The sequence below is a fragment of the Herpailurus yagouaroundi genome, unplaced genomic scaffold, assembly GCF_014898765.1.
Source record: "Herpailurus yagouaroundi ecotype Mexico unplaced genomic scaffold, PumYag 139, whole genome shotgun sequence".
Classification (NCBI taxonomy): domain Eukaryota; kingdom Metazoa; phylum Chordata; class Mammalia; order Carnivora; family Felidae; genus Herpailurus; species Herpailurus yagouaroundi.
Genome location: NW_024412394.1, coordinates 18022492 through 18039372, shown reverse-complemented (window position 1 = coordinate 18039372; position 16881 = coordinate 18022492). Strand labels below are relative to the sequence as shown.

The 16881-nt window shown below is 40.0% G+C and overlaps 1 protein-coding gene across 3 annotated transcripts in view; it reads left to right on the top strand.

The window, feature by feature from the left end:
* Window positions 1-16881, top strand: part of PKHD1 (PKHD1 ciliary IPT domain containing fibrocystin/polyductin) — a 475556-nt gene that overhangs the window by 107575 nt on the left and 351100 nt on the right. The window lies entirely within an intron of this gene.

Below are 16881 nucleotides of genomic sequence, written 5' to 3'. Positions count from 1 at the left end.
CGCAGTCAAATACTATTTGGTGTAAGAACAAAATAAAGACATGCACACTATACAAAGTTCAGAAAGTTTATCACCCTTGTGCACTCTCTTAAAAATGATATACTCTGGCAAATTGTAAAATGAATCCAGGCATGGAGATGATATGGGATAGAAGAAACAGCAATGAACCAATATCCCCCAAAACAGCCAAAAAAAAAAAAAAACCCGAAAAAACAAACAAAAAAACCCCCAATGATAAAAAGTGTTGAAAATGTGGCTGTGAAACTTACTATAGATAAGAATAGATTCTTAACCATGCAGAGTCAGGAACCTGTTTCAAGTTAGGTATATTAAAAGGAGAACAAGAAACAGAGGCATAAATCTCTTCTTTGACAAAATGAGGTATTTGTAACACAAACACAAACATTATATGAAGATGAAAGGCACATATGATTTAAGTTCCTGCAAAGGGTAATTTCTATAAAAGGCAAGACAATTTGCCCCAAAGAACCCTAAACAAGCTTTAGGTTTACAGAAATGTAAGTACCAGGAAAGAGGTCTGAAGCAGGATGCTAAAAATTAAGTGTGTGTGTGGATTATTTGAAACACCCTATAAAGAATGGCAAGATCCCCAGAATACTGCTGCTCGCCATCCCAACCAGACATCAATTCCTATCCTTCCCACTAGGAGACAGGGGCATAATTTGTACACAGATTGAATTAGTGAGATATTAATTAGGTGCTTGATAGCCAAAGTAAGGAGATGAGGATGGTGGATGGTACTGAAATCTGGCAGATGAATGGAAAGTCTTCTTTCTTTAGACAGAGGTCAACTTCCCTTGATCCCATTAAATTCTTTCTTCTGCCCAGCTTGGGATTCTGGCAACCCAAATTCTCCTCCTTCTAGAAAGGAGTCGAAGATCCTTCTTTGGAGAGATTCAGCCAGAGTAAAGACCCACAGATTTTTATATCTGAAAGCCTCATGAAGTTCAACTTAGATCATCCTCTTAGATTTTTAGTGCATTGCTCTTGAATGTGAATGGAAGGGCTTCTGGGTTTGGCCACGAGAGATTAATGAGTTTTAGACTTACCCTCCTGCCACAACCAACTACAAAACCTGTCAGAATACATTTCGGACATTGGATAATAGCACAAGGTTGTGGTTCTTGAGAGAAGGGGGTGGGGCACATGAAGAGTGGCTTTCTGTCTGGGAGTACAGTTCCAAACACAGCCCTGGGAAATAGAACCCAAGCAGAGAGAAGCAATCTCATTGGAAGAAGCAATCAGGTATCACAGTTCAGGGCACTTATGTAGGGAGCTGGTATGGAAAAGGAGGTAGAGGTAGGAGGGACAGAAAAATATTCAATGAGGGGCACCTGGGTGGCTCAGTCGGTTAAGCTTCTGACTCTTGATTTCGGTTCAGAACGGTCATGATCTCACAATTCTTGAGATCAAACCCCGAATTGGGCTCTGTGCTGACAGCAATGGAGCCTGCTTGGGATCCTCTCCCTTTCTCTCTCTCTCTCTCTCTCTCTCTCTCTCTCTCTCTCTCTCTGCCCCTCTCCTCACATTCTCTCCCTCTCTTTCAAAAATATAAATACACATTAAAAAAAAAGAAAAAAATATTTTTTATAGTTACAAACAGGCCTGCAAACCACAAGAGACTTTTGCATACAGGGAACAAACTGAGGGTAGAAGGGGGTGGGGTGGTGGGTAAAATGAGTGATGGGCATCGAGGAGGGCACTTGTTGGGATGTGCACTGGATGTTTTATGTAAGTGATGAATCACAGAAATCTACACCTGAAGCCAAGAGCACACCACATACGCTGTATGTTAGCTAATTTGACAATAAATTATATTAAAAAAGAAAGAAAAAATATTTAATACAATAATGGCAAAAATTTTTCAAGTTTGATGAAAATTACAAACCCACAAATCTAAGATTAATGAATCTAAACTAGAGGAAACCTTAAGAGATCCATTATTGGAATTATCAGTAATGTTAAGATGTTAGTTCTTCCAGTTCAGTTGTATGTTCTAAATAACATTTAGAGTCAATGCAATTCCAACAAAACATCCCAATAGGTTCCTTTTTTTTTTTTTTGTAGAAATTCCCAGGCAGATTCGAAAATATTATGGAAACATAATGAATAGCCAAAACTACCTTGAAAAAGAACAAATTTTGAGTACTTACACTGCTTCATTTCAAGTGTTACTTTAAAGCTATGGTAATCAATTGGAGCTTTAAGATCTCAATTGAAAGAAGGGTTCTATTGCTAAATGTATGTTTGAAAGCTCTTGCAGCAGCATCATGAAAGACAGGAGAGGGGAGGGATCGAAGGAAGGTGTGATGAGATATGTCAAAAATATGACGAGGAGATCCTTAGTAACATTTAAGGCTGTAGGATGGTATTGGTGGGGAGAAAAACCAGATTTTGTAGGGTTGAGGAGTGGCAAGGAAATGAAGGCAGCTGGTATAGATCACAAGCAGGAAGAGAAAAGAAGGATGCAAATGAGTATCATGGCTGAGTAGTACCTTCCTCATGCTCATCCTTAACATCACTAGTGATAGGGATGGTTTCTCAGTTAAAGGTGCTTAGATTAAAGCTGTGGTCTTCAAGTGTGTTATTTGAGTCGACAAGACAAAGACTCCACAGGGTTCTCGCCACATCTATTTATCTAGTGACCACAAAATAGCTCTCAGACAACCCTGATGTCAAATGGTCAAATTACCACCATCTTTAGGGACTTCTGTTTTTAAATTTTACTTGGGCTCTTCAATGCACACTTCCTTCAGGAGGATTGTATTTTCCTTAATACAAATTGAAGGATTTTCCTTTTGGGAAATCTCATAGTAGTGTATCATACTTGTCTTAAGGAATTTATCTTTTAAAGTTATTTAAAATATTTATAATTATTAAAATCTCCTCTCTCCCAACTAGATGCTAAATTCTCTGAGAGTGGGATCTATGTTGGATTCCTCTTTGATGGATGGGTGGATAAAAGTATATACCTGTACTGGATTACTAGTAAGCTTACTACTGCTTACTACTTACTACTGCTTAATTTAATGTTTACTTTTGTTGAAGGGGACTCACCTATAAAATTGGTGTAATACAGTGATGTGACAAACTGTACATTTTAAAAGTATGTGTAGCTAGATAGAGGCTAATTTGAAGTGACCTTCCATTCCCTCGTTGATTTTTTTTTTCCTATTACTGAAATACAAAAACACTTTTTCACTTTTGTTTTTTGTTGTCTCTTTTTGTTTTCCTTCCTTATTCTTTCCTTTCTTCTCTTACTATTGCCCCCCTTTCCCTCCTCTGCCTCCTATCCTCTCATTCCCTTCCCCTCCCTTCCTTCTTCTCTTCCTATTCTCCTTTCCTTTCAAATGACATTTTATTCAGTGTGTATCATGGAGCTTGTGTGCCTGTGGAGGTAGGTGCTGTTGAAAGCAGGGTTGAGCTGGTTGTTAGGCCAGAGACCTAAGATGTAAGAATACAGCCATTCCTCCCTGACTTGGAGAAAACTTATGGAACCACTTGTAGTTTCTCTGTGAAGTGAGGCCCCTAATGCATACCAGTTACATACTGTGAGGACAGGGTGAATTGGGAGGCAGATGGTTTCACATCTGAAAGGGACTTTACTTCCTTAGGATGATTAGGCAGATAGCAGAGACAAATGGGATAAATGGTTGACCAGGACTCCTGGGGCCTGGCTTGTAGTTCTGGCAACGTCCTATCAGATTTTGAGGTAGTGGCAAGTCACTTAACCTTTCCAGTGCTTAGGGTTAGTACTCTCTGACTTCCAGGTTTTGGAGGGAGGAAGACAATCCTTATAAGGGGTGGTAGCCGGAGGAAACTAAGTTCAAGATGCATTATGCCATAGTAGTTATGAGCTTGAGCTCTGAATAAAAACCCTAACACGAATCCTTCTACTTAGTATAGAACATGGGGCAAACTTTCTTGTCTGTGAATTTCTATTTCATACATGTGGAGCAGTTAGCACAATGTCTCATTCATAGGAAACTGTCATAATATGCTGGATATTACTACCTCTGGTTGAATACAGAGTGGGACTATACAATTAAGGAAGGTAGTGTGTGAGTGTTCTGCAAACCATTATGAAGAGTTAAGGTGTCACAATATCTGGCATTGTTTATTGTGGTATTGTCCTAACCAGAACTTGCCACTTCATTGAGCCCAAGACTTTGAAGGCTTCTCTCTCTTGTTCTTTCTTTAAAAAGAGAGAATTCAGGCCTGAATGCAGGCTTAAATTCATCCAAACAAATTAATTGTGCCTCTCTGCTTCTCAAGGACTCTTTATATTAAATGAGTTCATGACATTGCCTGTTGTTCCTTTTTCACCAAGGTATTTTAATAGCAAATGAGGCTATGGTTTCAAAGACTCTATCACATTGTGGCCAAAAAAAAAAAAAGGTCCTTATCATGCTTAGGTATTATAATAACACTAAGTAATTATTGTATTACTACACAGGAGTTTGAATCATCTCAGGTAAATTTGTTCTTAACTTTTATCTTAAAATAATAGTTTCTGTTCTCATTGGAAAACAGTGAGTTTTATTAGCTCTGTGAAAATGACTCTATTAATGACAGGCAGAGGGCAGTCCCACTGGGACATGACATGATTATTTCCTTCTAAAGTACAGCTTCGTAAATGGAAACCGTTCTGGTCTAAATAAATACTGTGTGGAATTTTCTCAGGGAACCTAATGTCATGCAAAAACACATGGGCTCATTTTGGGTCTGATTCTGGGAATGTAATGATTATATTTTTTCTGAGACTTTCCAAATGTGAGACTTTAGCTAGCTTGCAGATAAGCGTAGGTGCTAAGAAATTGCTTTGGGTGGTAGGCTGGCCCTATAATAGAGTTCTTTGGATTCTACAGGGCATTGAGGCTTGATGAATGAAGAACCAGAGATGCTCAAGTTAGTTTATTTGCTGACTCGTTGGTGACCTTGAACAACTTGTTTTCCACTCTCCTGTCTCAGTTTCCCCATCTGTGACGTGGGTGGATTATATGGAAACCCTAAGCCACAGAATGTGAAAATTGTGATATATGAATATGTTACTTTATCAGTATATTTAATTCTTCATCTGAGAGAAAAGCTTGCTTTTTCAGGGGTTTATTAGTTCATTTTCTGGAGACATTATGGTGAATCACATCTTCCTGAAGCCTGATGAAGAATTAAGAGGTACCTAACAATGAGTAGCTGCCCAGGCGTGAAGGGTCTCAGATAGTAGCTGACTAGATGTCAGAAATTAGATGTAGATTAGATTTGTGGGTGTGGGTGTGGTGTGGTGTGGTGTGGTGTGGTGTGGTAGTAGGAATGATGTGCTGTCTGTGTTGGTGGAAGCAACAAGAGGAGTTTCCTAAGTGTTTGGATATGTGGTTTCTTAGTAGGCATGTTAAACATTTTTAATTGTGCTAAAAACTGAAATGTTCTAAGTTTTGAGTCTAATATAGTATTTGATGATTATTTGAAATGGCAAATAATGATCCCAGTCTGGTTGATGGGGGTTGGGGGAGGGGGGAAATGGGTGATGGGCATTGAAGAGGGCACTTGTTGGGAGGAGCGCTGGGTGCTGTATGTAAGCAATGAAACATGGGAATCTACCCTCAAAACCAAGAGCACACTGTATACACTGTTAGCTAATTTGACAATAAATTATGTATTAAAAAAAAAAAAGAAATATAACAGGCAGTTCAGTTAATTTGGAAAACTGGGGCTTTCTACTCAGTGATGTCCTCTTTGAAATCTTGTTTTCTCAGTCATTCATCTTCTTCTACAAGGTCCTTGATGATGGTGCCATGACTGAGTTCTGCTCTTTCTTTGAAGAACCATGGTACTGCCCCTGAAATGCATGTCTATATGAGAGGAGGGTGGAGGGCCTTGACTACCTAGCTGTAGCAGCAGCTGGAGCCATGAGGGTGAAGAAATTTGGGTAAAAGTGAATGGGAAGGACATCTCATTTTGGATGAGTGAGAATGTGATTGTTCAAGCATTGAAAGCATTATGGAAACTGACTGCATCAACTGAACATCCAGCTCAGAAAGAAAGAAAGAACTCTTGTCTCTCAGGGAGAGGTGGAGAGAAAGGGGACAGGAGAATAGAATCAGGGGTGTTGGATAGAAATAAGAGTACTTTAAAAAAAATTAAAAATTTTTTTAAAGGCACACCTGGGTGTCTTAGTTAAGCATCCAACTTCGGCTCAGGTCATGATCTGGTGGTCTGTGAGTTCAAGCCCTGAATTGGGCTCTGTGCTGACAGCTTAGAGCCTGGAGCCTGCTTCGGATTCTGTGTCTCCCTCTCTCTGCCTCTCCTCTGCTTGTGTTCTCTCTCTCAAAAATAAATAAACATTAAAAAAATTAAAAGTTAAGAGAGTGCTGAACTGCTTTTTAATAAAAACTGCTACCCAGAAGTGGAGATTCTCCTTATGGCACTGTCACTCGTATGGGTGGATGATGTTAACTTGTTTTTGAGTCTATGAAATGGTAGTCTCAGGCATAGACTTTCCTGCATAATTTCAGACATTCTGCTTCTTTTCTTACTGCTTCATTTCAGCTTTGAGGTAATTGAACTAATGTCATTGGGCAGATCAATGGAGGGCACATATGCCATATTCCTTTTGATAGTTCATTTAGTTATTGTTGTCCAGCTGTCTTCATGGATTGCTTTGGCCACTGGTCAGATAGTCAGGCAGGACCTCTTGTGGCTCTTTGTTGTTGGCTAATGTTTGTTGATGGTAGGTCACTGCCTGGGTATCGATGAAGGTGTATCTGACCCCAACAATGCTTCAACTTATCTCTCTGGCTGTCCTTCTCTATGGAAACATCATAAATGCAAGTCAAGGGAAGAATATGTGGATGAGGGCAGCTTTTCCATAAAATAGACACCAAGAGATCACCTTGGCTTTACTAAAATGAGGGCAATGTGTCCTTTCTAAAGGAGGAAGGAAGGAATTGTGTAGAAGAAGCCATTTACTGAAAAAATAAATCGCTCATAGGAACTTATACATTAAAAAACAAACAAACAAAAACCAAACAAACAACCAAACAAACCAACCAACCAAACAAACAAACAAACAAAAAAAAAGGCATGTGTTGATTCTGTTGATTTGACAAAAGAACTTCTGGCCTTTATAGGTTATAATTACCACTGTACTAATTTCTTCAGAATTTCCTTTTGATGGGAGAGGCAGCTATAACTCAGAAGGAATCATTGTGAAATGTTTCCTTGCTTCCAATTAAGTGCTAGGAACCTCCTAAGATTAATGGATATTTAAGTGACTTTCCAGAACTGCCTCTCTTTTTTAACCAAGAGAATTTATCATGGTTCTGCATTTATTCTCCTCTGTGATAGCCATCTCTAGTATCCAGTTCTCAACTATTTTGAGCACAATGAAGCTTTGCACTTTACCACCCTTTTAAGGGCTGATGGGCCATGTGAGTTGCTTAAAATGTGGGTAGAAACATTTAATTTCTAGGGCTTGACTCTCCAGCCCTCTTTTTTCCTTTGCCATGATGACTACATGGCTCAGAGCATAGGGTCAATGTATAGAGGACAGTTGTTTTACCCTGGAGAGTTGCCAGTATTTTAGTGGACTTTGTGTGAGCAAGAAATAAACAATTATAAGATAATTTGAGATCATTTGTTACTGCATATAATCTAGCCAGTCCTAGGTGGTGACTAGCCACATCGTCCTTCACCTTTAGCCTTATGACTTACTCCCTGCCTTCCACATGGTGTATTTAATTCTTTTCCCTGAATCCACATGGAATCATGACCTGGTTCATGTTCTTGATGGGAGATATGACAAGCTGAACAATAAGGTGACAGATATTATGGACCGGATAGGATTTAGAGGAGTAAAATCAGCTTCTTTTTATATCCTTGTTTCCTATTTTCCTCCCTTTCACTGGTGGTGTGCTTCCATTCTCTTGCTCTCTAAGTTTATTTATTTACTTATTTTGATATAGATAGAGAGCAGGGGAGGGACAGAAAGAGAGGGAGAGAGAGTGTCTCAAGCAGGTTCTGCACTGTCAGCGCAGGGCCTGACATGGGGCTCAGACCCATGAAACATGAGATCATGACCTGAGTCAAAACCAAGAGACAGACGTTCAACTGACTGAACCACCCAGGTACCCCATGTGCTGCCATTCTCACTCACAGTTCTTATCTTTTGAAGATCCTCTGTGGGATTTTCTAGTGCTGGGAGATGAATTATTTTCTTTTGTAATATTGTTGCAAACTCGGGGGGTTTGTGGAGAGACTTGGCTATTTCTGGCATTTCTGCCTGTGCTAAATATCTTGTTTATTTCCTCCTAAGAGTCACTCTGGGACATTGTGCATAATGTTGAATCCATTTTTAAAATGGAACATATATTTATATCTATAGTCTATACTTACACCCATGGCTCTATATCACCTATTTATATGTATTTTTTGTACATGCGTGCCCTCTTATCTCTTTAAATTTTACTTAAAAAAAAATCTGCTATAAAGACACTAATCACAAGGCATAAAAAAAAAATTTAAATAGACCTAAATGATAAAGAGACTCACAGAATGGCTCACAGAATGGGAAAGCTCAGGAATCATAGGTATGGCTTGATCTAGTAGTTCGGGACTCACAAATGGGATGGCTCTTTCCATGTCTCTGCCCTACCTTCTAGAGGGTCAGATTTAAGCAAAGACTGCCTCCTCTGGGCCCACAAGATGGTTGCCAGTAACTCCCAAGGCTGGTTGTTTTCCTCTTCATGTTACATGGGAATGAAAGGGTCTTTAATGAGCAGTCTCAGAAGGAGGACACTTTTTTCCCAGACCTCCCATCAAATGTCTCCTCATGACTCATTGGTCCAAATTGAGTTATTTGACCACATTTCCCTGTGTGCAGGGAGATAGGCTTTGATGGTTGTTTTTGGTCAATGAGTGTTCACTGTGGACCTTAGAATAGAGCTAATCTCACTCCAACCCCGGGGTGAGAATACGAGCTCAGTGATGCCCCAAAGAAAAATCTTGATGAAGGGCTATTGATGAAGGGAAGCTGAAAATGGAAGTTGGGGGGATCACCCAGCGCTTGACTACAATGGCCTCACGTTTCTCTTAGTGGCTCTAAACTAAGGCCTCTTCCTCCGGTCCTCCTCACTGATCCCTTTTGATAACTTAATGCATTGCAGTTGCATGGCATTTTTACATGTGTGAAAACAAAGCACCTCTTCTGTATAAGAGAATTGGCTAAATGAAAAGGAAACAGAATTGGTAAATCTCCTGTAGAACTCAGTAGAGTGTTTGCTTTTAACAAACGAATAAGCAAACAAGGAAGCATAATAACCACATAAAACACATATACCTTCAGTAGCCTGCAGGACCTCTAAATCAGTTATACATATATATTTTTGGTGATATGCAATCTTCCTGATTCAAAATGACAGTGTTTGTTTTTATGATGTACCAGCTCCCAACGGGGATGGCTCATCATTCAGCTCTATGCGAGTCAACCCTCCTCTAATAACATAGAAAAAAACTATCTAGGGAAAGAAATGGTCTGTTATAGGGTTTGTTTCTCATAATCAGTCCTCTAAAACACATTACAAATATTAATTAGTTAAGCCTCTTAGTGTCCCTGCCCAATAAATACCTATTTACATGGAGTGAAGTTGACAGAGTCACTGACAAAAGCCCTTCCATGAATTAATGTCAAAGCAAGGACCTCGACTACTAGGCTCACAGCTCCAGTACCAGTCACCCAAAAGCAGTGCCATTTAATTTCTTTCCCTTCCCAGAGGGGAAACGTATGCACAGCCAAGCAGAAGCAAATATATTTTGTTCTCTTTCTGCCTGGCATTGATTAATAAGAGTTTGAAGGACACTACCTGATGACTTTACTCAGAAATTGAATGAATGGAAGAATATGACCAGCAGAGAAAGCAAGGTACTCCTTGAAATTACTGTCCTTTAGTCCTCCTCAGATATTGAGCATATTAGTCCGTGTATGGGATTTTTAATGTTTATTTATTTATTTTTGGGACAGAGAGAGACAGAGCATGAACGGGGGAGGGGCAGAGAGAGAGGGAGACACAGAATCGGAAACAGGCTCCAGGCTCTGAGCCATCAGCCCAGAGCCTGACGCGGGGCTCGAACTCACGGACCGTGAGATCGTGACCTGGCTGAAGTCGGACGCTTAACCGACTGTGCCACCCAGGCGCCCCCGTGTATGGGATTTTTAGATGGTTGCTTTGAGAGACAACAGAAGATTGTGAAAGTATGAAGGGCTTGGATAAAATGGTTTTAACTTTGGAAGGGTGTGTTAACTCTGCAGATGAATCAGTTACAACCCCTACCTTGTGGAAGGTATTGTTTGATAGGAGAGATCTAAGAACCCAATAAGTGTACTATGAGCAAAATGTCATAAACATGGTAATAAACATATTTGCATTTTATTATGGAAAATCATTGAAGGCCAAGACATCATCTAGATGGAAAACTTATCACCTGGGAATTCTCTGGAGGGTGTGCCATTTGATCTGGGACTGAATTTATGAGGATTGTAAGGATAAAGGGAGATAAGGAGCAAAGGTATATACTAGTGAAGAGACAGTTATTCCAGAGTGCTAGAGGTGGGAAGACATGGTTTATATATAAGTAATTATATTCAGCTGGAATATAAGGTTTGAAAGGAAGTAATGGGGAAGGAAGTGACTGGAAACAAAGGTTGGGAAACATGAGCGGTCTTGATGTCAAACTAAGAGTGGATTTAATCCAAGAGAAAATGTAGAGCTGTTAGAGTCTTTATAAATTTAATAGCTACCACTTTGTCTCATGAAATATCCCTTAGAGTGCATATCAGTCAGAATCCTAGTCTGGCTGAAGTGTGACCTAGATGCCAGGTTAGTCCTGACACAGGTAGCTGCTGTTCTCTTGGTGCTCAGATACAGGTAGGTGAAGGTCAATACTGAGACAAGGGCATAAGGAAATGAAGCATCTTAAAGCTGCAGCTGAGAGGATTGAAGATGGGTATTCTGAAGGAAGTATAGAGAAATGCTGAATGACTTACCAAGTGAGAGGAAGCATAGGGACTCCTGGTGTTCTACATTCCTGGTAAGTTACAGAGAATGCTATGGGTAATTATGGGTAATACCTACTTGTGAGAGTATAGGCAAGTCCTGAGGAAAACCTCAGTTTTCTCAACTGTAATGAGGAATGGGACTAAATCAGCTTTTTACAATATGAGTTCTTTAGGCAGTTAGCAATGGAGAATGTCACATTGGAGAAAAAGGGTCTGTGGTCATATAAGTTTGGGAAATGCTGCGGGTGTCGTTCCATTCTGTGAGTCATGGCACCCAGGAATACATTTGAGCCTTAGAGAGTCCTGCAGAAAAGTACAGTTTTACTCTGTCAAACTTGGCCTTTCCTAGACTTCTTTGGTCATAAGAATTTTATTTATTTATTTTTTCCCATGTAACACCTATTGGCTCCCTGTGGAAATTTTGGATTAGATCATTGTAAGGGAAAAGGATCCTTCTCACATTCTATGATTCTGGGTTACCACTGAGGGTTTCTTCTCAGTCTATGATTTTACAAATCCAAAAAAAGTGTTCTCTTCTACAATGGCTGAGTGAATTTTCCTACCTATAATATAGGATTTACCGTCATCCCCCAATCAACTTTCTCTCTGAGTTGAGGCAAGAAGTTCTTTCAAAGTGCTTTTTCAAGTGCTTTGAGATCTTCTGAGGAGGAAGATCCCTGGTGGGTTTGTCACATGACTTCATTAGAGACCCTGTATGCTAAGGAGCTATATCAACTTCAGCTTCCAGTTTGGAATCATCATATTTCTAACATACTCTATTCACCAGGAAAGAGCTGAGGGATTATTTTTTTCTTCTCTCTCTCTCTCTCTCTCTCTTTTTTTGTATCTGTATATAATGTAATTTAACCTAGCAAAAAAGACACTGATTGTCTGTCCCACAGGACTTAATTAACTCCCAGCTTCATGGTGTGCTACAGAAATAATAAGAAAAGGAAAAGTTCGGGTGTTCCATACCTGTCCACTTCCACCTCTGGTGCATAATGAGATGTCAGGAGTGGTGACACTGATGAGGTGTGTGAAACATGCTGATTGCAGGAGGCGGCGAGCTGCCTGCTCAGCTCCTGGGAACTGTGGCCACGCTGGAAGATCTGTGGATCCAGCGAGCAGTCTTTTCCTTCAGATGACTACGGCTTCCCGTATTTTCCCCATTCGCCTCCCTGCCACCTGAGCTGTGGTTTTGTTAACCTTTAGCTCTGCCTTCTGCACCCTGGTCGGATGTTATGACAATTGTCACGGGGCATCTGCCATGTTTATTAAGCTGCCTGTAGCAAATCCGGACTGGTAGTGCAGGTTTCTACCAGCCAGCCCTCAGGGGAGCCCATTAAGAAATTGCAAGGCTAATAAAAATCATGCTGGATGAAATTGCAATCCTCTGGTGCCACTACGTGATGGGTCGGAATCTGGTTTTAAATTTTAATGGTAGCAGGGACCGAAGGTTTGAACGGGGACCCTTATCCCAGCAGCACTGAAAGTTGTACCTTCTTAACCCAGAGCTAGAATGGTGCGGTGAGAGGGCAAACTGGTTTCTTTCCTGTGCGACGTTTCTCCACATTTGAGATAGGAATTTATTAATGTTTCTTATATGCTAACAATGCACTGCTCCTGGAAAAAAGCCTCACTCTGCTAGGTGGCATGCAATTTGGTCTACAGTTCAGGTCCTCTAGCCTCACACTCATTGAAGCCTTCAGTGTCCATGCCTGAAGGACCCTTGAAAATTCATGGGGAACAGTTCCCAGCTCCTTGTTTCGGTAAAACTGTCTTAATATTTTCCTGTACTGGTAGCTTCTTGAAGAGATCTCTTGGAGAGCTGTTCTAGCATTTAAATTCATCTTTACACCGTATTCCATCTAATCCAGGACCATTGCGTCAAACGTTAATCCTTCTTCCTTGCTGGATCTCTTCTCCCAGGATGCGTCACTTTACCTGCATAAACCAATAGTTTTCGAACATCAGAATGAAACAACAAAATCTGTAATTGCTGTTTTGGTAAGACTGAGGAAAGTGGAAGGAAAAACATCAGGGCTAGGTCTGAAGCCATGTAGAGAGGTATATGCTCCATTTTATTTTATTTTTATTTATTTTTTTAAGTTTATTTATTTTGAGAGGGGGAGAAGAGGCAGAGAGAGGGAGAGAGAATCCCAAGTAGCCTCCGTGCTGTCAACACAGAGCCCAATGCAGGTCTTGAACCCACAAACCATGAGATCACGATCTGAATTGAAATCAAGAGTTGTCTGCTTAAAACCCTCTGAGACACCCAGGTGTCCCTATGCTCCATTTTATTGCAAAGAAACACTACCTCTACTAAAAGAAAGTGATAGCATTAACAGAATACTTATTTCTTGTCAGGAGCTGAGTGAAGCCATTGACTTCAACTGCAAGTTTTATTATTATTATTATTATTATTATTATTATTACTATTATTTTAATTTATTTTTAGATTTTAATCTGTTTTCTTATTTGAGAGAGAGGGAGTGGGGGAGAGGTAAGGGGGAGACAGAGAGAGAGAGAAAATAGGAATTTTAAGCAGGCTCCACACTCAGCACAGTCTGACATGAGGCTCTTTCCCGCAACCCTGGGATCATGACCTGAGCCGAAATCATGAGTCAGACACTTAACTGACTGAGCCACCAGGAGCCCCTCCAAAATGAAGCTTTGAAGTGATTGCTGTTATCATCTCCAATTCACAGAGTTACTTCTCAGAAAGGCCAGTGGCTTATTCTAGGACCCACAGCTGGTAAATGGCAGAGCACGGACTCAAAAGATAAAAGAATTCTAGAACCCGTACTATTACTGCTAATTTTCTCTTGAAAAAATATTTCAAAAAAAAAAAAAAAAAAAAGGAAAAGAAAATCTATTCTCTTTTGTAAACATTTCTCAAAATAAATATGTAAAATTATATCGATTAGTGGAAGTAGATCTCGGGGTAGTGGAAAAAGTATAAGTACATTAAAATTTGATCTCCTGAGCTTCAACCTCAGCTATGAGCTTGGCTACATAGTTCTGCCCACTTTACCTACCACACCTTCTTGTGGGCATTAACCTACCACTTGTGTTCTAGGTCCTTCCAGGGAGATTTCCTGCTTCCCTACCCTTTTGCTCCAGCAGTGATTTGAGTGGAAGTGCCTGTGTATGTGTGTTTATGCGCATTTATCTTGGTAGGGTAGTGTGTGCTGTAAGGCCTAGTTTTTACATCTGCTTTGTAAGGACTACAAGAGAATGAATGAATATGTGCATGAACATAAGGTTAATGGTCACTAGATTGAAATCAGTTATCAAAACTTTCATTGTGAAACTTTCAGAAACTTTTCTGAGACTGTAGACATTGGGAAACACAAAACAGTCATACCATTACCCAAGAAATGTTACACAAAGGGTGGTTTTACTTAAAAAGCCCCTTCCATTTCAAAGGAAGGCATTTGGCTTCTAAAACCATAATAGTTTTGGGGGCACCTGGGTGGCTCAGTTGGTTAACCATCTGACTCTTGGCTTTAGCTCAGGTCATGATCTCATGGTTCATGACTTTTGTGCCCCACCTCAGGCTCCGTGCTAGTGGTATGGAGCCTGCTTGGGATTCTCTCTCTCCTTTCTCTCTGCCCCCCACCCCCCATCTGTCTCTCAAAAATAAATAAACTTAAAAAGAAATAAAACCATAAGTTTTACTATTGGCTGCCTTTGTCTTCCTGTGGGTTGCAGATGTGGAGATAATAAACTCAACATTGTTGATTTTTTTCTTGGTATCTTTCTGAACTCTTTCACTAAGTCTTGACACTGTAATATTTAATAGAAATTATTTATTTGGCAGTTTAGAGAGAACCTTACGAGTTTCTTTGCTATATTATTTTAGTGATGTAATAGGAAGCTAGATCTGTAGTTCCGGGATGTCCAGTTTAATTTTCCTTTTTTAGTTTTCTGGGGAGTGGGGTAGTACATCTTGTGAGGTAAGGAGGAGGGATGCTGGTGTGGGAGATACAGATGTTTCCTAAGGTTTAAGCACTTGCCAATTTTATATTGACCCAAAATTCCAGCTTCACTCTTCCTACCATTTTGTCATCTCTACAATATCACTTAAGTGCTCTAGTATGCTAAACAAGAGAAAATGCGTTTTCATCTTACTACAAAAATGTTACATGTTTAGAGTAGAAAATTTAAAGAGATAGTAGAAAGGGACAAAAAATATCCTTCATGATTTCAGCATCCATTGCTTTGATTGTGGCCAAGGAAATGATGACCAGTGATGTAATCAGCCATTTAAGTCTTTCTTGGCACCTTCACCTTGTAACCTTCAAGCTGGAACATTTAAAGATGGCAACTCCTGATTTCAATGTCTACAGGCATTGACTATAGAAGTATGATAATTTGGTGAAGTAATTTAAAGACATTCTCTGTATGTTGTATGTGAAAAGGTCATAAATTTAATGTTGGTAATGCGTGGGTGATATATTTACATCTATGACTATATATCTATCCATAAAATCCATCATCAAGACAATTTTAAAGACTTTTGTGCTCCATCCTAAGAATCCATCTCTTTGAGAATCAAGGGAAATTGGCCCTATTCTTACAGGAATGTCATACAATTCTATGGTAAAATTGGAAGAACAATGCAATTGGTGTATTTAAGGCAATATTGTTATTAGGACCTAATTTTTCTTTAATTATGAAAATTTGTTTTAATGTTTACTTATTTTTGAGGGAGAGAGAGAGTGTAAGCGGTGGAGGGGGGGGAGAGAGAGAGAGAGAGAGAGAGAGAGAGAGAGAGAGAGAGAGAGAAAGACATAGTATCCGAGGCAGGCTCCAGGCTGTGAGTTGTCCACACAGAGCCCAATGCGGGGCTCAAACTCACAAACCATGAGATCGTGACCTGAGCTGATGTCTGATGCTAAACTGCCTAAACCACCCGGGAGCCCCTTTTCTTTAATTTTTTAATAAACAACATAAATTACAATTGATGTTTAAATAGCTGACCCTCTGTGTAGTCAAAAATCAGGGCGTAACTTTGGATTCTCCAAAAACTTAACCAGTAACAGCTTACTGTTGACTGGAAGCCTTACTGATAACAGTTGATTAACACATATTTTGAATTTTTTTAAAATATATGAAATTTATTGTCAAATTGGTTTCCATACAACACCCAGTGCTCATCCCAAAAGATGCCCTCTTCAATACCCATCACCCACTCTCCCCTCCCTCCCACCCCCCATCAGCCCTCAGTTTGTTCTCATTTTTTAAGAGTCTCTTATGCTTTGGCTATCTCCCACTCTAAGCTCTCTCTCTCTTTTTTTTTTTCCCTTCCCCTCCCCCATGGGTTCCTGTTAAGTTTCTCAGGATTCACATAAGAGTGAACACATATGGTATCTGTCTTTCTCTGTATGGCTTATTTCACTTAGCATCACACTCTCCAGTTCCGTCCACGTTGCTACAAAGGGCCATATTTCATTCTTTCTCATTGCCACATAGTATTCCATTGTGTATATAAACCACAGTTTCTTTATCCATTCATCAGTTGATGGACATTTAGGCTCTTTCCATAATTTGGCTATTGTTGAGAATGCTGCTATAAACATTGGGGTACAAGTGCCCCTATGCATCAGTACTCCTGTATCCCTTGGGCAAATTCCTAGCAGTGCTATTGCTGGGTCATAGGGTAGGTCTATTTTTAATTTTTTGAGGAACCTCCACACTGTTTTCCAGAGTGGCTGTACCAGTTTGCATTCCCACCAACAGTGCAAGAGGGTTCCCGTATCTCCACATCCTCTCCAGCATCTATAGTCTCCTGATTTGTTCATTTT